General features: G+C 53.6%; 1 long non-coding RNA gene across 1 annotated transcript; it reads right to left on the bottom strand.

Annotated features, from left to right (window-relative positions):
- Positions 1–1408: 1408 nt before the first annotated feature.
- On the bottom strand, positions 1409–20865 carry LOC118907881 (uncharacterized). Its single transcript, XR_005023010.2, has 3 exons — positions 20029–20865; positions 18797–19038; positions 1409–1786 (listed from the first exon to the last, which is right to left on the bottom strand). It is a non-coding gene; the product is annotated as an uncharacterized LOC118907881 (long non-coding RNA).

The raw sequence follows: 20865 nt of genomic DNA on the forward strand, positions 1-20865 counted from the left end.
AGGTGGCATGTTGGGGCATCTGAGCAGGGCAGGAAACAATGAGCATGCAGCGATTCCCTGGTGGGAGAAAGCTCCCAGCTCCTCTGCTGCTTCAACACCAGCATCTGGGCTCCATCGGGAAAGAAAACAGACTGTGAAGCAGACAGTCAGGAAAAGAAGGACAGCGTTGCACGGACAGTTTCCACGTTCCGCACTGTCTGTGTTGCCACTTGGACATGTTGGAACCCCTCACTTGTTAATTGGTAGCTGGCTGTGCAGCAATAAATCCACCTGCACCCACCCATAAATCAGTCAAAGGCAGGAAAAGACGCTGACTTAGTCACATATGCCTGTACTCAGACTCCAGCCAGTTCAGTGGTTGCTGCCATTGGAGCCCCTGGACACAGCAAAAAGGAGAATCTCAGGAAACCTAGGGTGCCTGCTCAGGGGTCCCCACAACCTGGCTTGAGTTTCTAAAACCAACCAGAGAGAGTGCCCAGATGTGCTTGTGCAGATTATTTTCTGAGAGAGTACATAACTGTCACCCTATTATTATTTCTTTCTTTTTAATGCTTATAACATTAAAAGGTCAGATAGTGTTGCAAGGCTTGTGATAATAAACGGTGGCTGTCACCGCGCCCCTGCCCACTTCCAGCTCCCTTGAGTCAACTACTTCTGAATCTCTTCACTGCTTTTTTTTCATCTTCACCTCCACATTTTCAGCTAACATGATTACTCTACTATTTCTTGGTTTTTCCATTTTGGCTGACATACCCACCACGCACACACTCAACCTCTTCTACCAAACCCGTCATCTTCATAACTCACTTATATCACACTCTTTGGCAAAATCAACATTTAGTGTTGACATTGTTATGACTCCATATATGTTGCAGCTAAGCCACTTATACCACTAAGATTACTTTTTCTTTCTTGCAACTTTTGTTTTTCCTGGAGTTAACTACTGCCTCATTTTTTCCATATATTTAATTTTTCATTTACAACTTAATAATCATTCCCCCAAATTATCTGACAAAGCTGAAAAGTCCCCTCAGCAAAATCACACACATCAGGTAATCATTCATTTTTGTCTTTTATCTGTTATTGGCTTGTTTTTTCCCTTCTGGAGCTCTCTGTCTTCCTGTTTGTGTCTGTACTGGTGGGCCTCCTGGCTTGTGGCACAGCTCTACCCCTTCAACATCAGTGAGAACCTCTTTATATTTTTCCATGCTAGATATAATGTTTCCTGTGCCCCTTGTCCTTCTCTTTCTGGGTTTACTTCCTTGCTCAAGTAGAACATGTCCTCCAGTAACTTCCTGAAAAATGATGCATGTGAGGTACAATTTTTAAATTTTACATATCTTCAAATATCTCTGTTCTAGCCTTATAATTGATTGATGGTTTGTATAGATAAAGAATTCCAGGTAAAACTTCTTTAGGATTTTTATGGCATTACACCATTAGCTTCTGCTCTCCAGTATTACAATTGAGAGATTCTAATCTTTTCAAATTATCTCATTATTTTTCTTTTATAATATTTATAACCTTTTTTCCTAAATTCCCAGTGTTTTGAAATTTCAAGATGATACCCTATTTTCATTTATTGTTTGGAAACCTGGTTAGCTCTTTCAATCAGGAAACTCATGTCCTGCAGTTCTGGGTAATTTTCTTGTATTGTTTCTTTGATAACTTTCTCTTCTTTCTGCTCTTCCTTGAGTCACCAGGTCTACAGCCTGTCTGGTTTAATTTCTCGGCCTTGTATACACACCATGAGTATTCTTCAGTTGGGATGGGACAGTTGTTGGCTCTGTGGGAGACAGGAGGAAATTTTAGCAACTAAGTATTTCATACAGCGTGCTTTCAGTGTTTCAATTCTTCACTATTCAGCCAACCCCTCACTCCCACCTTCAAAGATTCCCTCCTGACTCCAATTCCTCAGCCATTCTGGAGCTCTGTAATGCAAGTTGCTTGCATAGATTAGTGATGATCCTGGTAAGCAGTTTTGCTTCAATTTGCACTGGTCTGCTGTGCCAGTGTATCACTTACAGATTATATTTGACGGCATGTGACAGAACCCCATTCCACGGATCAACCAAATAGTATTTTAATTTTATTACCAAAAATAAGCAGTCCCTGGCTGTTACAGCAGCCCCATGATGTAGTCCCTGGGCCAAGTTCCCCCCATCTTTCTGCTCTGCCATCCTTCTCATCTGGCTTTGACTCTTGTGGTAGCTCCATGGTTACAAGACCTCCCCAGGCCCATGTCCACATTCCAGTCAACAGAAGGAGGAAAAAAGAAACAATGAGCAGGAAGGAGTGGCTCCAATGTCAGAAAGCATTTTTCCAGAATCTCCAGCAGACTTTTACCTACACAGAACCATGTGGGTAGCCTTACAGTCAAGGGGTGTTGGGAAACAAGTTAGTAAGGAACATTGCTGTCCCAACCAAAAGCCTGACAAACTTCAAACTAGATGATTGTGAACCCCTCAGTGCAAATAGTCTGTGATGTTTCAGTGATTCAGGCCAACATCCTCCCTGGAGGTAACTCCAGAAGTGGTTGTCAGCTTGGCAGTTAGGTTTCTCTGGGGGGAGCCCCTCCTCTGCTGCTCTCACACTCTGACCCAGGCCTCCTCCAGCCCAGGGAACGAGGACGGAAGGTCGGCCTCATGTGAGTGCACACCCACTGGAAGAGGGCAGCCCCCACATGGGAAAGATGCTGAGCCACTGGCATGCATGGGACAGCACTGGCCCCACCCTCAGAGCCTGATGTCCCCCAGGGGACCACAGCCACCATCATAAAGGCCAACGCTGGTTAGTTACTTATGGGTAAGTGCTGTGTGTTCATTTTATAAGACCACCTTAGAGGGGGTATGGCATCATCTTTGTGTGTGAGAAGACATGGCAAAGCCAGGAATCCTATGTGCTTCCTTCAGCTCCTCCCACCTGACCCTCCTAGAGATCAGAACCCGGCTGGACAGAACATCTTTCCCAAGGTTTGGGACACCCACCCTATGGAATCACAGGAGGACAGGGGCCAAACCACCACATTCACTTCCCACTTTCAGCACCTTCCAGGTGTTTCCCAAGTGCATTTAGGAGATGACTCAGCCCGCAAGGGAACCCTCACAGGGATTTCAAACTGGAAGGAAAGTGCCAGCCACAGTGTGGATGCTCCTTCTCCAACTGGGGTGGGGGTTGGTTCCTGCTCCTCCCCAACCCTGAGTAGAGACTGTCCCCAGGCCCCCAGATGGCCAGTCCAGTTGCTAAGAACAAATGCCATCACAGTTCCCCCAGCAGACAATGGAGATCGTGTCACTTCCATGATCTCTCCATGCAGCCTCCACTTTCGAGACTGGATGGTGAGCACTGGAACTCAAATGTTTCCCAAAGGCAGGTGGGGCAAGACCACGGTTCTTGGTGGTCTTGGCAGCTAAGTCCTAGGAGAGGAGCTAACCCAGTGGGTATTTTTAACCACCAGAACATTTCAGTTCATGTGTTTGTTGTTTCTGAGCAAACCAAATCGGTGACAATATACATAAAATGAGTCTATAAATTTGGTCTACAAAGGGATTTTTCTTTGTAAGCAAGCCTTTTGAGTCCTAAAAATGTACTCGGTTTCTCAAAATTTTGATCGATGTACGACTACTTCATCAACTAGAACAGATAGCTGGGTATAATATTACTCCTTGTTCAAGGTAGTATTTGAAAAGCTATTGTTGATGAATTAATTTCTTGTATTAGTTTCTTAAGGCTGCCTTAATAAGGGACCACAACCTGGGACTACAGCAACAGAAATTCATTCTTTCACAGTTCTAGAGACTAGAACTCCCAAATCAGGGTGTGGGCAGGCCCACGCTCCCTCAGAAGGCCCTGGGAGGCTCAGTCCTGCCTCTTCCAGCTCCTGGCGCCACCAGCATTCCTTGGCTTACAGATGCGTCACCCCAGTCACATGGCCACCGCCTCCTCCCTGGGCCTTCACATCATCTTCCTTTCTAAACTGCCCCTTTTCACCAGCCAGTCATATTGGATTAGGGCCACCCATGACCTCATTCTAATTTGATCACCTGTTAAGTCCCTGTCTCCAAATAAGGTCATATTCTGAGGTAGGGGAGAGTCAGAACCCCAACATATCTTTTTGGGGGTACATAATTCAACCCATAGCGCTGCCCATTTCCTAAAAGAGGAGCAGCAGGGAGAAAAGTTGGGAAGAAAAGAGGGAAGGTGGCAGGGGCAGGGAGGGAGGGGAAGCCTCTCCTGCCCGAGGCATGCCTGTCTTTTTCTGTGTTTGTACTGCAGGCAGACAGGAGCCAGGGCGCTGCAAAGCAAAGGCTGGACGCAAAATCATGACAGTGCCAAAGCTGGAGCGGCATGAATGTGGGAGAGCTGGCACCTACCTGTTCATGCTTTGTCTAGAAAGTGATTTGGATCTAGTGCCAGTGCAGCCGTCTCTGTCTGGGTCAAGTTCTAGGAGGGAGCAGCAGGTCGCTGACCCTGGAATAGCAGTCTCCACTCTGGGTTCCTGGGGCACAGGCCAGGAGAGGCCCCCCAAAGCGGAAAGCCAGCACACCCTGCGGTCGGCACCCTTGGCAGGTGGGCACCTTTGCTCAAGGCTAAAGGCGCTGAGTTCCTGACTGGCTGCTGAGCACAAGCCATTTACCTCTCGGTGGTGAAGCGAACCTGTTTTACAGTCCATGAATCTGTGGGCTACGTCGAGGGCTTCTGAGCCATTAGCCCCATTGAGTTAGGAAGCCTCAACCCTCAAAATTGGTACCTGAAGAAAACACATGCAAATGAGGCCAGCTGGGTCCCATCTATCTTTCCTGTAGTAATATAACTCAAAACTCGTGGTCGCACTTTGAGCGTTCTCTGTGCTGGAGCAGCCTTGAACCTGTGGACGTCTCAGCCTGCTGGACACTCGGCTATGTTAGAAATGCTGACATCTGAGCATCAGCAGCCTCATACCTGTTGTTTCTTCCCAACTGGGCTCTGTGGGTCATTGCTGATGTGGCCACATGGAGAGTTTGTCCCTCCGCTTATCTGTCTCTGATATTCCTTCCGTCTTCAGTTTTCCTCCGGGCCATGGCACCTGACTCCCCTGAAGACCTCTGCTCCCTGCAGGCATTGTGTTTCCTCCTGTAAGAAGCCCCCCAGGCTGGCCAACAGCAGATGTCCGCACCTGTTTCCAAGAGTGGAGCCTGGACAGAGGACCACATGCAGGCAATAGTTAGGCGGGGACCCCAGGGAACCAGAGAAGGGCGAGGGAGGGGAAACCAATTCGAGGACACAGTGGAGAAGGGGGAGGTCACTGAGGCAGTATTCTGGGGCCTCTGATGGGAAGAGAATCTCTGAGAATCGTCAAGGGAGGGTGGATAGGGAGCAACCTTGTCCATCCATATGGGTCTCTCACAGTGAAGGGGGCTGAGTCCCACCTTTTCAGATGTGCTCAAATGCTGGTGGGCTCCAGCGTAGGAGCAGGGTGTGGAAGGTGAGAAGGGGGTGCTGCTGGTATCAAGGAGCTGGGGCCCACCCAGATCCACTCCCCGCAGCCACAGCTGGGATCAGAGGGGCACACGATACCCATGACAGTTACTCCCCCCACAAATGTCAACCAGTCTGTCTAGGCAAGTGACCCTCCAAGCAGCACCTGGCCCAACAATTGTCTGGGGCGGTCGCCTGGGCTCAGCGATGGGGGCAGGGGGCAGGGTGGCCCACTGTAGCGGGAGTCTGCATGGTCTCAGCGGGCAGGGGAGGCTGTGGGGAGCAGGTGAGTGCAGGACGGGGAGCCCATGGGTGGCAGTGAGCTGTGAGGGGCCCTGAGCCCCTTTGCACCCTGACTCCCAGCTGTGCTCCAAGCGTGCATGCCTGTGCTTGGACCACCCTGCCCACCATAGCTAAAACAACCAGTGCCCCGGCCACCCCACCCACTGCCCTCACTGGGCTACAGGAGTGTCCGAGCGTCTCTGCCACCTGCATTTGCACGGGGTCCCTTCCTGCTGTGCAGGGGTATCCCTCACCACCCCCGCCGGCACTACCCAGGACCGGGCTCACCAACACACTGGTCAGGCAGCGACTGCCTCTTGCCCGGCCCCTCCCGCATGCACTCTGCAGACTCACCAAAGTGGGAAACTCCCTTCCCGGGCCACACGATGGACCCCAGACATGTGCGCGCAGTCACTGGCTACCCCCAACCAGGGGGGCAGGGGCTTCCTGCCTGGCTGTTCCAAATGAGGGCCCACTCGGTCTGTGCTTACTAAGAATACTCATTTGTTGCACACCTACTCTGTGCCCAAGTCTCCTAACCCAGGACTTCCCGCAAGGTGGGCATTGGTTAGCCCCATGCTCAGAGGCTTAGCAGCTCCCCAAACCCGGGCAGCCAGTATGAGGCAGGGCAGGTCCCCAACACAGGGTCTCCCTTTCCCTCAGGGCACCCGACGGACACTTGGCTTGGCTTTAGGTGTCCTGGGACACATAAGGCAGAGGGAGCACCATGTGAATGCCTATGAGCGTGGCCCGCCATAGTGTAGGTATGCACGTGCGTGTGCTCTGTGTGTATGAATCTGTGCGTGTGCGCACATGTCTTTAGTGGGACAAGGGAGAGTTGCACATTCTCAGAGCCACCTCATCAAAGCACTTTGGTTCTCATTCAAACCTAATGTGTGAAAGTATTGTGAACAGCATGCCGGCTGGCCCCGGCCATCAGAGGAACCTTTACTGACTGGCGTCACAGGTAATGGGGGTGATGCAGGTGTGTGTGCGTGACCGTGCCTCCAAGCTCAGGCCCTGCCTCTCAATGAGGATGTTCACAGGTGTGAGTGGAGCATTCCTTCCACATCTTTTCTCAGCTTGGTGACCTGGGAGCCACTGAAATCCTCCCAAGAGAAGGTCCTGGAGTTTCCCTGGGGCCCTCTGCCTGGCAGAGTTTTGGTGGACAGTCCTGCTTCCTAAGCATCCAGTTTCAGAACAGTCAGGTGCATTAAGGTACATGATACACTGCGGTATTCTACAGCGTTTTAGTTCCACACGCAGAGAAAGCCTAGGGGGCATTGCAGGCGAACAGGGGCTGTCTGCTGAGCAGGTTCGCCCTGCATCTCTCCTTGGACCCATACTCACCTCCCATCACAGGGGCTGAGCCCTGCAGGCCACAGGGGGTGCCCGCCAGCTGCTTGGGGCCGGACTGAACAAGGGAAGGCACTGGCCAGAGCTGGGGGCGGAGGAAGGGAACAGCACTCTGCTAGCAGGGGCCCCGCAGTGGCTGCCGCCGCCTGGCCTTAGGGTGTTTGGCGTTTAGGGTTCTCTGGGGAGAGCCACCTCCTCTGCCGCCCCCACACTCCCCTCTCCAGCCCAGGGAATGCGGGCGGAGCTTGGGCTGCAGCCCCACCACAAAGGCTTCCCGTGTAGCTTCCATGCGTGAGAGGGGCTCTTGGGCGCTGGCAGCACCCTTTCCTTCGTCTCTCATCTCTGGGCTGCCTCTGCACCCAGGGTTGGCAGGTTTAGGCAGGGAAAGCACAGATGCCCAGTTGAACTTGAGCTTGAGTTTCAGAGAAACAAATATTGCATGGGATATGCTCATACTAAAAAGTTACTTGTTGTTTATTAGAATTCACACTTAACTGGATATCTTAAATTTTTTCTGGCAACCTTACTGCCACCTCTTACTGTTTGATTTTCTGTCATCATGCAGCCAATTCCCCACATTAAACACATTAAGTTTTAAACATTTAGAGCAGTTTCTGATTTTCTAGTGGGGCCCTGACTGAATCATACTTAGGAAAAAAAAAAAACCTGGACAAAAATACACTAAATTGTTAATAGCCCTTATATCTGGCTAGTGGACTCACAGGAGGTTTTTATTTTATTTATACTTTCTATATTACCTAATTTTTTTCAACTAATATCTATTCCACAGAAAATATTTTATAATTACAATACTGGGTCCAGGAAGGAACCATAGCCCCCTGCCTACCCAGTGCCCACTGTGGTCTGTCTGTGCACAAGGCCATTTCTTAGGGGGCTTTGCACCCTCCCAACCCCAGGGGCTACCCCAGTGACAGAGAGGGCAGGGTCACTCAGGACAGATGGAAACCTGGCACCTGACCCTGTCCATCACCAGGGTCCCCCCTACACACCACAACGGAGTCCTGAATTCCCCCTACGACCTCCCACAGGAATGGGGGACCTCTTTAGCCAGAGGTTCCTTTGCCAAGTCGGTGTGGAGGGATCGGTGTAGAGCGATCAGGGCACAGGGCCCAGCTTCTCCCCAGGGCTCCTGGGAACCCCCACTGACAAGGCAGCACCAGACCGTCACCTCCCTGACCAGCGGGGCTCAGCCTCCTGGCCTCAGCGTGCTCACCTCGGGGGCCTGTGACTGCACCTGCCCACCTGCCCCCCGGCGGCTGCAGGGCCACTATCCCCAAGTCCAGGTCCCTGTGCGCTCCCTCGGGACCCTTTCCATGGCACCCGCGGGAGCACCCCAGGGTCACCCAGAGGCGGCGAGGGCCGAGGCCCCCACCCTGGCTCTGTGGTCCTGACTGGCCCCATGTGGGAAGCACCAGCAGAAGGCAGAGCAGAGTCTCCCCGAGAAGCGCATGCCCCCTGGCAGGGTGAGCCATTCCTCTGACACGTAACACCCACCTGCCAGAGCCTCGGGCAGGAAGGCCCCTCAGCCCAGCAGCTTGCCCAGGGCCCCTGGGGCTGGTGGGCCAGGAGAGATGTCACCCTGAGGACCACCTTGGAGGCCTGGTCACAGGCGTGATGGTGGGGTGGGGGATGAGGAGGTGAAGGGGCACAAAGGAGGGAAGGGAGGGGATGTGGAGGGGGCGGGAGGTGCCCTCCCAGACGCCAGCGCCCCCCGCAGTGGGCCCCAGGTCCCCAAAGAGCAGCCGCGATGAGAACAGTGAGGGGAAGGCAGTTTGGGTGCGGGTTCCTGAGCTGGGAACTCGTGGTGAGAGGGCCACGGGGGTGCCAGGCGGTGCTGCCTGCCAGCTGACACCGAAACTCCAGTGAAGGCTTCTGCTGACAAGGGATTCAGGAAGACTCAACATGAACAGGGGGTGACATGGCGACGAGAACAAGGTGTGCTGCCTGTCGCAGGGCCCCACTAAGCAAGGCGGCAGTAGGTTTCCTGCTGTAAGGAAGTGAAAGGAAAACAGGGATCCTGAGGCCCAGGGTGGATTATTTTCTTAACAGATCCATTGCCTAGAAAAGAGTCTCAGGGAAAGAAACAAAATGTGAAGCTGTGTCCTTGGGCATCTGCGCACACCGGCTGGGGAAGACCAAGGAGGGGCAGCCCTCCCCTCCCGCCCGGCTCTCCTTGCGCGGAACCACGGCCCTGGATCCGGCTCATATCCAGGCCAGTGGGCAGCTCCAGTGGGCACCTCCTCCCAGACGGAGCCGGGAAAGGTCCTGGGGAAAGAGCTCACAGCTCACCCCTCCCTCGATCCCTGAGTCTGTGTGGGAGCAGCTGGTTGATTCAGGCCTCACTCCTGGGTCCACTCCAGAGAAGGGGTCAGCCCCACCCCATGGGAACGACATGGACCAATGCAAGTGTGTGCCTACATATGACCCCATGCATGTGTGCATGTGTGTGCAAGTGTGTGCCTGCATATGACCCTGTGCATATGTGTGCAAGTTTATGACCCCGTGCACGTGTGTGTATGTGAGTGCAGGTGGGGAAAGGAGACACAGGCTGTCTGCTACAGAGCAGACACTGTAGACACTTCAGGAAGTCCCCTGCCCTGTGCTTCCTTTTCTTCAAAGTACTTAGATGTCCAGGAGTAGCTGTGTGACTCAGTCTGGCTAATGAACAGTAAGATGAAGTAGCTGAGCACTTCTGGACAGGGTAGGAGTTCCTCATTAAAGAATTATAAAGAGAAGCCTCTTTGCCACCTAGCCTTCCATCCTGCATTGATGTTGTCCTGAGAGGATGTGATGCCTGGAGGCGCTGCAGCCATTTTGCCACCATGGGGAAAGCCAAAAAAACCTCACCAACTCAACATCCTTCTTCCAGACTTCATGAGACTATTAAAAGTATTGCTCTGAGCATTAGGAATTCTCTTACTTATGGCCAAAAGCATTCAGAGCGTGGACTCTAAGGCCAGAGCCGTTCTGCTGACGTTAAGGGCCAGGAGTTCCTGCTCTCTGCACTGAGGCTTTCTGAGTACAATTTGGCTCTGAGACCCAGCCTGACACCTTCATATCGAGGTGCTAGAAATGAAAACTTTGCTCTCTGAGATTCCCTTATCTCCCCACTCCTAAAGGGCCATCACCTTCTGTTTGTAAAGCAATTCCTGGTTGCCATGGAGACCAGGACACCTGCAGTGAAGTGGAGCTTTCCTGGATCAAGGTTCAGGCTGGGGTAAGGAGTGGGCAGGCAGATTGGGCACTTCTCTTTAATGACCTAATTATTATCATTAACACACAATAGGCTTGTCACCAATTCTTCCCTAAGGTTGGGGAGACAGCCTGCCAGGGCCACGGTCCTAGTCTGCACAGGTCCTCTCCTCTGGCACCTGGGTGTGCGTCAGCAGGGGTGGCCAGGGCATCCCTCGGGCAGCAACAGAGTGCTGGCTCAGCACCCCCAGACATGCGGGGCTGGGCCCACGGGGAAGCCTGCACCCAACCTCACCCTCCAAGCATTTGGACCAGGGTCCAGAGCTGGAGGGGCACAAGGTCTATTTCTAGAACTCTCCAACTTGTCTGCCGGCCTCCAGACAGTGCAGCAGGCAGGCAGGTGGGCAAAAACACCTCAGAAACCTCCCACTGAGTACACCAGGGTCCCTACCTCTCTTCTTACCACCGAGGCCCAGCTGCCCCCACCCAGCACCACTGTCCTTGTGGACAGTGGAGCCTGGACGTGGCCTCATCCAATCTCTCCTCCAACACCTGTTTATAACCAGCTTCTGATAGGGAAAAACTTACAAGGACAGCCGTCTAGTCCAGGTGGCTCCCTTCTGCTGCTCTAGTTAGCAAGGACAGCAGGAATTCCTGTTTCCCCCCCACACCCCTTCACTCCCCGCTCTGCCAGGCACTCACTCCCTAAACTCAATCCCCCTTGCTTGCTTGCTTGCTGTGCATGTAGAAATGTTGCAGATAAGGAAGCAGAAAGATAGATATTGCTCCCCTCGCCTTTGTTCAGGGCTCAGACCTTGGGAGGTCACTCCCCTCAGAGCCCGCAGGTGTGAAATGAACCTCAACACTCCAAGACCTCCGAGCACCACTTGTCTGCTCTCAGGTGGTGGACAGAGCAATGCGCCCTCCCCCCCAGAGACAGTGCCATCCGAACCCCTGGAACCTGGGAGGCCTCTTTTATGTGGCAGCTGCAGTTCAGTTGGGGACCTTGAGCTGGGGAGATGCTCCTGGATTATCCAAGCAGGCTTGATGTCAACCCAAGGGTTTTATAAGAGGGACGACGGAAGTCAGAGGGGCTGTGAGCGCAGAGGCAGAGCTCGCCGTGCTGCGGTGGCTGCTTTGAGGAGGGAGGAGAGGCCACGAGCCAAGGAATGTGGGAAGGGAAGCTCCTTCTAGAAGCTGGAAAAGACCAGGAAAGGGGTCTTCCCCAGGGGTCCAGGAGGAGCACAGCCCTGCCCACACCCTCATTTTAGCCCAGACTTCTGACCTCCAGAACCAGAGGATGGCGAATGCGTGTTGTATTAGCCCCTGAGTCTGCCATCATGGTCAGCAGCCGCAAACGGGAATCAGCTTGGCTTCCTTCTAATTCTCCCTCCCTCCCTGGGCACGCACTTTGCCAGTCTCACCACTGCCAGACACACCTCTCCCCCCTGCCAGCTTCGACCTTCCAGCCTCCCCAATCAGTGTGTCCTCTTGGCCTGGTGACCCAGTTTTACACCTAGAAAGGCCCCAAGACCCCCTCCTCAAGTGCCTGGATCTCCAGCTGGGGGACTCAGAGGTGGAAGACGGCAACTGGGGGTAGCCTGAAACCTCTGCTCCCCAAGGGCAAGCTGACACGGCTCCCTAAGATCTGGCTTAAAGACCAAGTCCAGGAAACCAGGCCCTGCCAGTGCTGTGGAGGAGGCCTGCACCTTGCTGGGGAGCCCCAGCCCCAGCAGAGGCCTCAAGCATGAAGACCAGGCTGGCCGCATCTCCCGGGCCCTGAAAGCCAAACTGTTCTCTGCACCAGGCCAGTAGGCCTGACAGAAAGTGCAATCACTCTCACTGGACAAACAGCTGACCCTGCTTCCATCCCATCGCCAGCCCCAAGTCCAGCAAAGCGCAGCAGCATGCATCTCTCCTGCAGGTTCTGGAAAACACCGCCTCAGTGGAAGCAGCACTACTCTCACTGTCGTGAGCTGGAGAAAAAGAGCAAAGTGGGCTTAACGCATTAAAGACCCCGCAACACAGCAAAGCGGGTTTGCACTTTGAAGGGAGGACGGAGGAGGGAAACTGAGTCCGCGGCACGTGGGATCCACGGCCAAGCCTGCAGAACACAACGTTCACATCCCGACTTCATTCCAGTCAAGCAAGCTCTGTCAAGGCAAGGAACGATCTTAATCTGAATGGTGTTTGAAATGTTAGGCGGTGTTGACTAGATTTGCCTTGCTTTTCATTGATGTAAGAGCTGCACGCGACAGTGACTTCAGTCGGCATTGATAGTTTGCGGGAGCATCTTTTGATGTGCTGTCCTTCCCTTCCCTGGGAGTCCACAGGGTCGCTGGGGCTGCTGTAGCAAAGCACCCCGGCCTGGGGCTTACAGAGCAGACATTCATTCTCCCCCAAGGTCAAGCTGTCCCTGGTTAAGGGGTCTCAGGGTTGCCTCCTCCTGGAGGTGCCCAGGGAGAATCTGGCCGCGGCCTCTCTCCCAGCGTCTGGAGGCTCCTGCGGCCCGTACTGTTGTGTGGCTCATAGATGCATCCCCCCGGCTCTCTGCCGCCAGCCTCCCAGGGCATTCCTCCTGCGGGTCTGTCCTGTGCTCTTCCGTCTGATCTCCCTCAGCCTCTCTCTTACAGCATGCCTGTCGCTGGATTTAGGGCCCCCTCCACCCCGATGCTCTCATCTCGAGATCCTTGAATTAATTACATCTGCAAAGACTCTATTGCCAAATAAGCCACCTGCACAGGTGTGGGGTTTAGGACCTGGACGTACCTTCAAGGGACACTTCTCACTACAACGAGTTGGAGAGGTGATGACCCAGCCCACCCCTCATCTTCCACAATTAATATACCATACAAGTCACCCATCGAAAAGGTACATACAGTTCAATAGTTTTTAGTATAGTCAGTGGTAGTTAATATATTTAGTATGTGCAGCCATTGCCACAGTCAATTTTAAAGCATTTTCACCACCCCCAAAAAGAAATCCCCTACCCTTCAGCTAGCACCCCCAAGTCCCCCAGCCCCTGGCCACCACTGATCTACTTTCTTTCTCGATGGGTTTGCTTCTTCTGGACATTTCATAGGAAAGAAACCATGTGATCTGTGGTCTTTTTTAACCGGCTTCTTTCACTTGGCATAATGCTGTAGCCTGTGTCCATCCTTAAATCCTTTTATAGCCAAACAGCATTCTGGTGTGTGGCTAGACCACATTGTGCGTATCTGTGTCTCAGTTGGACACGTGGGCCATTTCCACCTCCTGCCTGTTCTGCGTAGTGCTGCTATGGACACTTGTGTGTAAGTTCTTGTGTGGACATAGGCTTTTGTTTCTCTTGGCTATAGACCAAGGGGCAGAGCGGCTGAGTCCCAGGGTGAGTCCGTGTTTAACCTTTTGCAGGACAGCCAGGTGGTTTTCCAAAGCAGCCGCCCCATTCCCCGTGCCCACTAGCCATGTCAGGGGGCTCCCACGCCTCACCCTTGCTGGCATCTTGACCACCCTGATAGGCATGTAGTGATACCTCACTGTGGTTTTGACCTGCAGTTCCCTTCTGACTACTGACATTGAGCATCTCGTGTGCCAACTGGCCATTTTATATCTTCTTTGGAGAAAGCATTGGCTTTTCAAAATAGTTAGGTGGACCTGGAGGTGACAGGATGTTGGGGAGACAGGTGGGGCCTGGAGGCTGGACTCATGGGCTTAAGTGGGTCCTCTGAGCTGGCTGGGTGTTGTTCAGATCACAAAAGCCTTCCATATTGATCTCCTGCTGCTGTGTAAAGATTAGCACAAATGTAGCAGCTTACAATGGTGCCCACCTATTGGCACACAGTTCTGGGTCCAGTGTGGCTGTGTTCTCCATCGGGTCTTGTCGGGGTGAAGTTCAGGTGCTGGCCTGGCTGGGCTGATGTCTGGAAGCTCTGAAGAAGAACCCACTCCCAAGCTCACCCAGTCTTTATGGCTGTAGGACTGAGGTCCCAGTTCCCTTGCTGGCCACACTGAGGGCCACTCTCTGCTCCTAGCAGCACCCACATTCCTCGCCCCCTGGTCCTCAGTGCCAGTGATGAGAACGCCCCTCCCTCGAGTTAGTCCTCCACACTTCATCTTACCCCCTCTTCTTCTGTCCTCTTGGCCCAGAGCTAGAGAGCTCATGTGCTTGGGTCAGCCCACCTGGGTGATCTCCTCTTAGGGTCCACTGATTTGGGACCTTAATTAGACCTGCAAAACCCCTCACTGCAGCACCTAGATTAGTGTGTTGACTAAGTAGCTGGGAGAAGGTGCGTGTGCACTGTGGGCCGGAGGTCCTGCGGGCATCACAGAATCCTGCCCAGCACGCCTCCCCTTCCCTCTCCCTCAGCGGAGGGTTACTGGGCAAGCAGTCTGGCTATGCCTTACCCTAGGACCCGGTCACAACACGCAGAAGGATGGCTGCTACTCCAGCTGTGCTCATTTTCAGTGTAGACAGACAGGGTGGAAAGAAGACTCCAAATATATCCAGTTTGCACTTGGACTCCTGGAGAGTTAGAATTTCAGGAAGTGCCAAACACATGCATGCACATGCACACGCACACACACACACATGCACGCACATGCACATGCCAACCTTCTTTCCCATTTCTCAGTGAACCCAGGTAAATGTGAATTTCAGATAAGTAGCAAACAATTTTTAGTATAAGTATTCATAAATAATAAAGTATAAGTATAAATTATAAATATTAGTAAATTATTCATAAACATCTATAAGTTCTATGCAATATTTAGGATACACTTCTGCTAAAAAATCATGAAAAAATTTTAATAAAAAGTTCAAATATAATTAGTAAAACTGAGGATTTTAAATTTTAATAAAAAATAAACTGCATCATGGATAACATTTTAGTTTAAGTGTGTCTCGTGCAATATTTGGGACATATTACACTAAAAAAACGGCTGTTTATCTGAAATCTAAATGTAACTGGGCGTGCTTCACCTTTTGCACTGGCTACCCCTGCTAGAAGCTACGACAAACTTGGGGTGCTCGGCGGTTGCCGCACCCTTCGGGAGGGCTGGCTATCTTGCTGCCTGCAGCTAGTATGCAAAGCACCCAAAGGTGTACACGCCAAGCTGGTGGCTGGACAATGAACGACACTATCTGAGATAATGGCTGGCAGGTGGTGACGGGTGACCTGGCTCTGCCACAAGATAGCTCTTACCTTGGGCCTCAGCCTCAGCGCCTCTACAGTAAGGTGTCAGGTCTCTGCCAGGTTGGCCCCCCATTGTATTTCTCAGGTGCTATGACTCACATGTAGATTTAGTCAGGTGTTATTCTGATGCAGGAAGGGTGCACGGTCATGAGAGGCCCCAAGTGCTGGGCAAGGTCCAGCTGGGCACACCCGGGGATGCAGCCCAGGATTGGCCGAGCCTTGAGGGAAAGGAAACACCAGTTTGGGGCACATCTCTTCTATGGGTGAATGCTGGGCACCCCAAAGGCAGCTCACAGTCAGTCCAAATCTGTTTTCTAGCCACCCTACTTCTTGACACACGCTGGCCTCCTTCTGGGAGGGCCCTGGAGCTCAGAATTGCTGTTCTCAGTTCCCTAAGAGCCCACCTGGATTGATCAAGTCAGGGGCTTCATGGAGGGTGGGTGGGGTCTCACAGCCCAAGGTCCAGGCTGGTGCTGCCTGCTGGTGTCCAGGACCTCGGCCACTCAGACCTCCCGCTGTGTCTCCTGAGTCCGCGTCATACAGCGGCAGGCCCAGGCCATGAGCAGCCAGCCAGCCTGGGCCTCCCCAGAGAGGTCTCTCCATCCAGCCGGGGCAAGGCCTCCCGGGCCCAGCAGAGGCAGTAGGGAGCGGCGCCTTCCCCAGAGGCTGGAGGGCACGTGCCTCAGAGCCGGGCCGGGCACCAGGCAGACCTGACCTGCCACGTGCACAGCCATGAACATGACATCGAAGCAGTTCCCCAAGCGAAGGAATGGGCACCACCCTGCAGGTGGTCTAGGCTCAGACCGTCCTCCCTCCCTCCCTCTTCTTCACTTTCTTTCTCTTTTCCTTCTTTCTTTCTTTTCAAAAGCCACACAACAAGCAGCAAGATGAAATCCCATGTGCAGAGAAGCCACGCAGGAGACTGCTAGACCAGGAGAAGGGCCTACCTCCACTTTGCCCAAGGCAGAGGAAGTGAAGGGCACCCCAGGGGGAACTGTCAGAGCAAAGGGGGAAAGCAGGGAGGGTGGTACACCCTCCAGACTAGGCCAGCCCCCTCCCAGGGCCAGAGGCTGGAAGGCCAGCTGGGCAGGGGCGCCGAGCCCTGAGCAGCTGAGGGCTGCTCATTGGCTGGAAGATGCGAAGGTCCCTGGTGGTGCCCCAGGAAATGCTTCAGACAGCGGGCTGGAGCCTGGTGGGAAGGACAGAGAGCAGAGGGCAAGTTCTAGAAGTTTGCGGGCAGAGAGGCAGCGCTGGGCAAGGCTGAGGGAGACCACAGGGGTCCCAGCCCAGGTGGCTGGGGACACTGGGGACAGCAGAGGTGAAGAAAGAAAAGGCAGGCAAGGGGAAGTGGGGACAGGGGGCAGATTATAACCTCACAGTTCCCAGCCATCAGGGTCCTGCGTGCCCAAACACTGCAGGCACGTAACAGGACTTGGCCCAGGCTCTATCCAGGTGCAGAAGGAGGCCGAGGCCCACCACTGCCCCTGCTCCTCAAACGGGACAGATGGCATGGCGACGTCCCACTCTTCCCCAGGGAGTGGTGGTGCTGGCCTCACATTTAAGGATCAAAGGCAGGGCAAATCAGCCCTGGCTGCAAAGCCCTGGCTCCCGCAGGTCCGAGGGACAGTGGGACAGCAGGGTGCCCTCCCCTGGGCTGAAGGTGGCAGGAGAGGCCGCTGTGAGGACACGGGGAGGCCACCTGGAAGGGGGCAGTCCCCTCATCCCAAGAAGGCCGTGCTCAGGTAGGTGGAGGTGACGATTGTCTGCGGCAGGTCCCAACAGGCTGCCTGGGGCTTTGATAAATGAAGGGAAGATGTACTGGATAAGCAGCAGCAGTTTCTGGAGACTTGAGCACAGAGTCTGGTCTCCTGAGCACAGAGTGATTGTTAACCCTTCTCTTCCCACTGTTCCCTCCAGATAGCAAATGTGGCCCAGCCTCAAGTGGGACCCCTAGGCCACCCTGCATCCCTGGGGAAGCTGGCCCCTCTCCCTGGGTTTGCCTGGATGCCAAGTGGGGACGATGACGCTCAACCAAACTGAAAAGCAGGCTCAAGGGGAGCCTGCATTGAGTGGCCCAGGGCCGCTGGTGAGAAGCAAGTGCTAGTTAATTTTATACCTAGGCTTGGCTGGGCCAGGGTGCCCAAACATTTGGTCAAGCCTTATTCTGGATGTTCCTATGAGGTTGGTTTTGAATGAAATTAACATTTAAATTGGTGGACTTTGAGTAAAGCAGATTGCCCTCCACAGGGTGGGTGGGCCTCATCCAATCAGTTGAAGGACCACAAGCACCAAAGCCTTGCTCCCCAGAAGAGGGAAGTCTGTGCACATGACCCTCACACCTGAACTGCAACACTGGCTCTTAGCTGGGTCGCTGGCCTGCAGGCCCACCCTCCAGATTTGCCACCTTCCATAATTGCACGAGACAATTCATTGAAATAAAGCCCTGTACATATTTATACATGTAATATATATCCATCCACATCCTATCAGTGTTTCCCTGGGGCACCGTGATGAACACAGGGAGCATTAGGCCATCCCAGCTGCTCCTTCCGCCAACTGGCAGAAGGCTGAGCCCTTGTTCCGTGTGCTGGTGACAAGCATCAGGCACATAGCAGTACAGGCCCGGCCACAGCTGACAGAGTCCTTCTGGAGGGTCAGATTAGGGCCAGATCACCCAGCAGACCCTACAAGCCCCCTCCCCTCCTGCAGGTGCCAGTCCCACCTCTCCGACCTGGAAAGTGCCCTGGCTGGAGTACGGCAGTCCTTGTTACCCTGGCTAATAATCACCGGAAATTCAGCCCGGCCCCATGCGCCCACACAGTGCCTCACGCCACCCACGTCTTTGTGCCCAGATCTTCCCTGCCTTCCTGGGAGTTTTGCCATTTTAGAAACTCTTACAGAAAGTGAACTGGCCCTTTCCCACGATGCCATTTGCTGTGAGTAGAGACTCCAGCCATGCAGGAGGTCCTGTTATGGAGACTTGCCTGGGAAGGGAGCCTTAGCAGCCAGGATGGAAATGGCAGGACAGGGAAGGGGTGGGGAGGCCTGGATGGCACTGGCCACAAGCCCGCTTCTGCCCTGGGAGCCTGCCCCCAAGAGCGCGCCCTGCCGGTGCAAGAGCCCAGCATGGGCCTCATTCACACATCCCTTGAATGCTGGGCCACAGACAGAGACAGTTCTGAGCCACAGCCCAGCTGGCTCCAAAAAGGGCCCAGAATTAACATCTGAGGGCAGCCCCACACTGCTCCCTGTCTCCACCACCCCCACGCTGGCCAGCGTTAAGGTGACCCCCCCACGCTCCAGCTGTAACTCACCCCGTTTCCTTGTTCTTCCCCACCAGCAAGGTTCCAAGACCTCCAGCGGCCACACGGGGCTGGCTCCCCAGGCTGGGGGCCTCCGGTGCCCTCCCTGTCACTCCCCTGGAGGCTCGCTCCCTCCTTTACCCCACATCCTTGGGAAGGTGAATGGCGGGATGGAGGACAGTGGGCTGGGTGACGCGGCCCTTTGTAAGGAGGAGGACAGGAATGGCAGGAACGCAGCCCTGTGCACTGAACACCTATCAAATGACAGAAACGAACCAGTGAGTGGGTAAGTGAGCAAATGACGTCTTCACACTGCACAGCTGCGTTCCACAAGTTTAAGAACCATAAAGGCAACTGGGCGAATCATAAAATAAGGCAAGAGTCCACATAAGAAATGGGGCACTGGGCTTGGTTCCAGGGCTGAGCCTCATCGCCGCCCACCTCTGTCTGAGGGAACAGGTACATCTGCTCCTGTTCCTTAGGGTACTGGCAGTTGCAGAACTTGCTTCTGTGGAGCAGCCAATACTGTTTTTAGCTCACTGAAGTGACAGGCACACGAGATAAAATCAGCCAGTTTACAGTGACCCATCTGAGGCATTTGGCACATTTGCAATGTGCAGCTACCGCCTCTGTCTCACACCACATTCCTGTCCCTCCAAAGTGACACCCTCAGCCCATCAGCAGTCTCTCCCCATCCCACCTCCCCGCAGCCCTGGCACTACCAGTCTACCTTGTGGGTTTCCCTGTTCTGGATATTTTGTGGATATGGAATCCTACAACATGTGGCCTTTTGTGTCTGCCACCCCACACTGAGCATAATGACTTGGGGGTTCATCCATATTGTAGCATCAGTATTTCATTCCTTTTTATAGATTAATAGTATTCTATCGTGTGACGGACCATGTTTTATTTTCCATTTTTATGCTGATGGGCACTTAGGTTGGTCGCCCGTCGGGCTGCTGTGAACAGTGCCCCCATGAGCGTGGTGTGCATGCACCTGTTTGAGTTCCTACTTGCCATTCTTTTGGGTGTAACCACCAATAGTTTTTCATAGCTCACAAGACTCTGGACCCCTTGGTTTCCAGACATCACAACTTGACCAAAGGGCACACGGGTCAGGAACAGCAGGGCCAGGCCTGGGACCGAGGTCTCCCAGCCGTGCACCACACATGCTCCCGGGAAAGGCTGCCGTCATGTTACCACGGCCCCTGCGGAAGGCAGTGAGGTGCCTTAGCTCCACTCACCTTAGCAGGTTGGGCAACTCACAGCAGGCTAGACCGCAGGTGGTGTCATCAGAGGCGGGGCCCAATCACCTGACTGCCCACCACATGCAATAGTGGGGTTTGCCCGCATGCCAGGAAACCTGGTGAGGGTCTCAGCACGAGATCAAGGCACAAGCTCCCCACATTCAGAGGCAAAGACCTTGCTTCTTTGGAAGGCTAATCCAGAGCCTGGGCCAAGGAGAGGGAGCAGGAGAAGCAGGTTCATGGGGAGCCCCACCCAGTCACTCAGCATCAAATAAACACGGGTTATTCCCACTTGCAGTTACAGGCACGAGAGGAAATTTCCCCAGTAATGCTGCCTTCCCAGGAAGCCTTGTGAGGCTTGGAGGTTTCTTTGCTTGGAGAGCTGAACCCAATGTGCATTGACTGCATAGTCAACTGACTGGCTCTAAGTCAGTGAGGCAGGCGTTTGGGTCCAACCAGGTGGTACACCAACTGGGACATCGCTTAGGCACGTCTTCCCTCCGCCGTCTGTCTGGAAGCTGTGAGCTCCTCCACCCCTAGCCCGGCCACTGGCAGTGGGTGACGCTGAAGGTGTTTGCTGAATTGATGTTAAAACTCAAGGCAGCTGCCCTGAAGAGTGGAAGCTGACTCCCTTGATTCCTGCCACTCAGGATCCCTCAGGGAGAAGGGCCCCCACCACGGCGCCTGCCCTCCTGCTTGCTCCGGGGACCCTCCCGTCAGCAAACAAGCGTAGGCAGCGTTTGCAGGCTCTTTCACGTCAGTTTGTATTTTATTGGATCAGTAAGACTACGCAGTGTAAAAGTTGAAAGCCCATGACAAGAAAACAATACGGCC

This window comes from Manis pentadactyla, chromosome 1, assembly GCF_030020395.1.
Source record: "Manis pentadactyla isolate mManPen7 chromosome 1, mManPen7.hap1, whole genome shotgun sequence".
Taxonomy (NCBI): Eukaryota; Metazoa; Chordata; class Mammalia; order Pholidota; family Manidae; genus Manis; species Manis pentadactyla.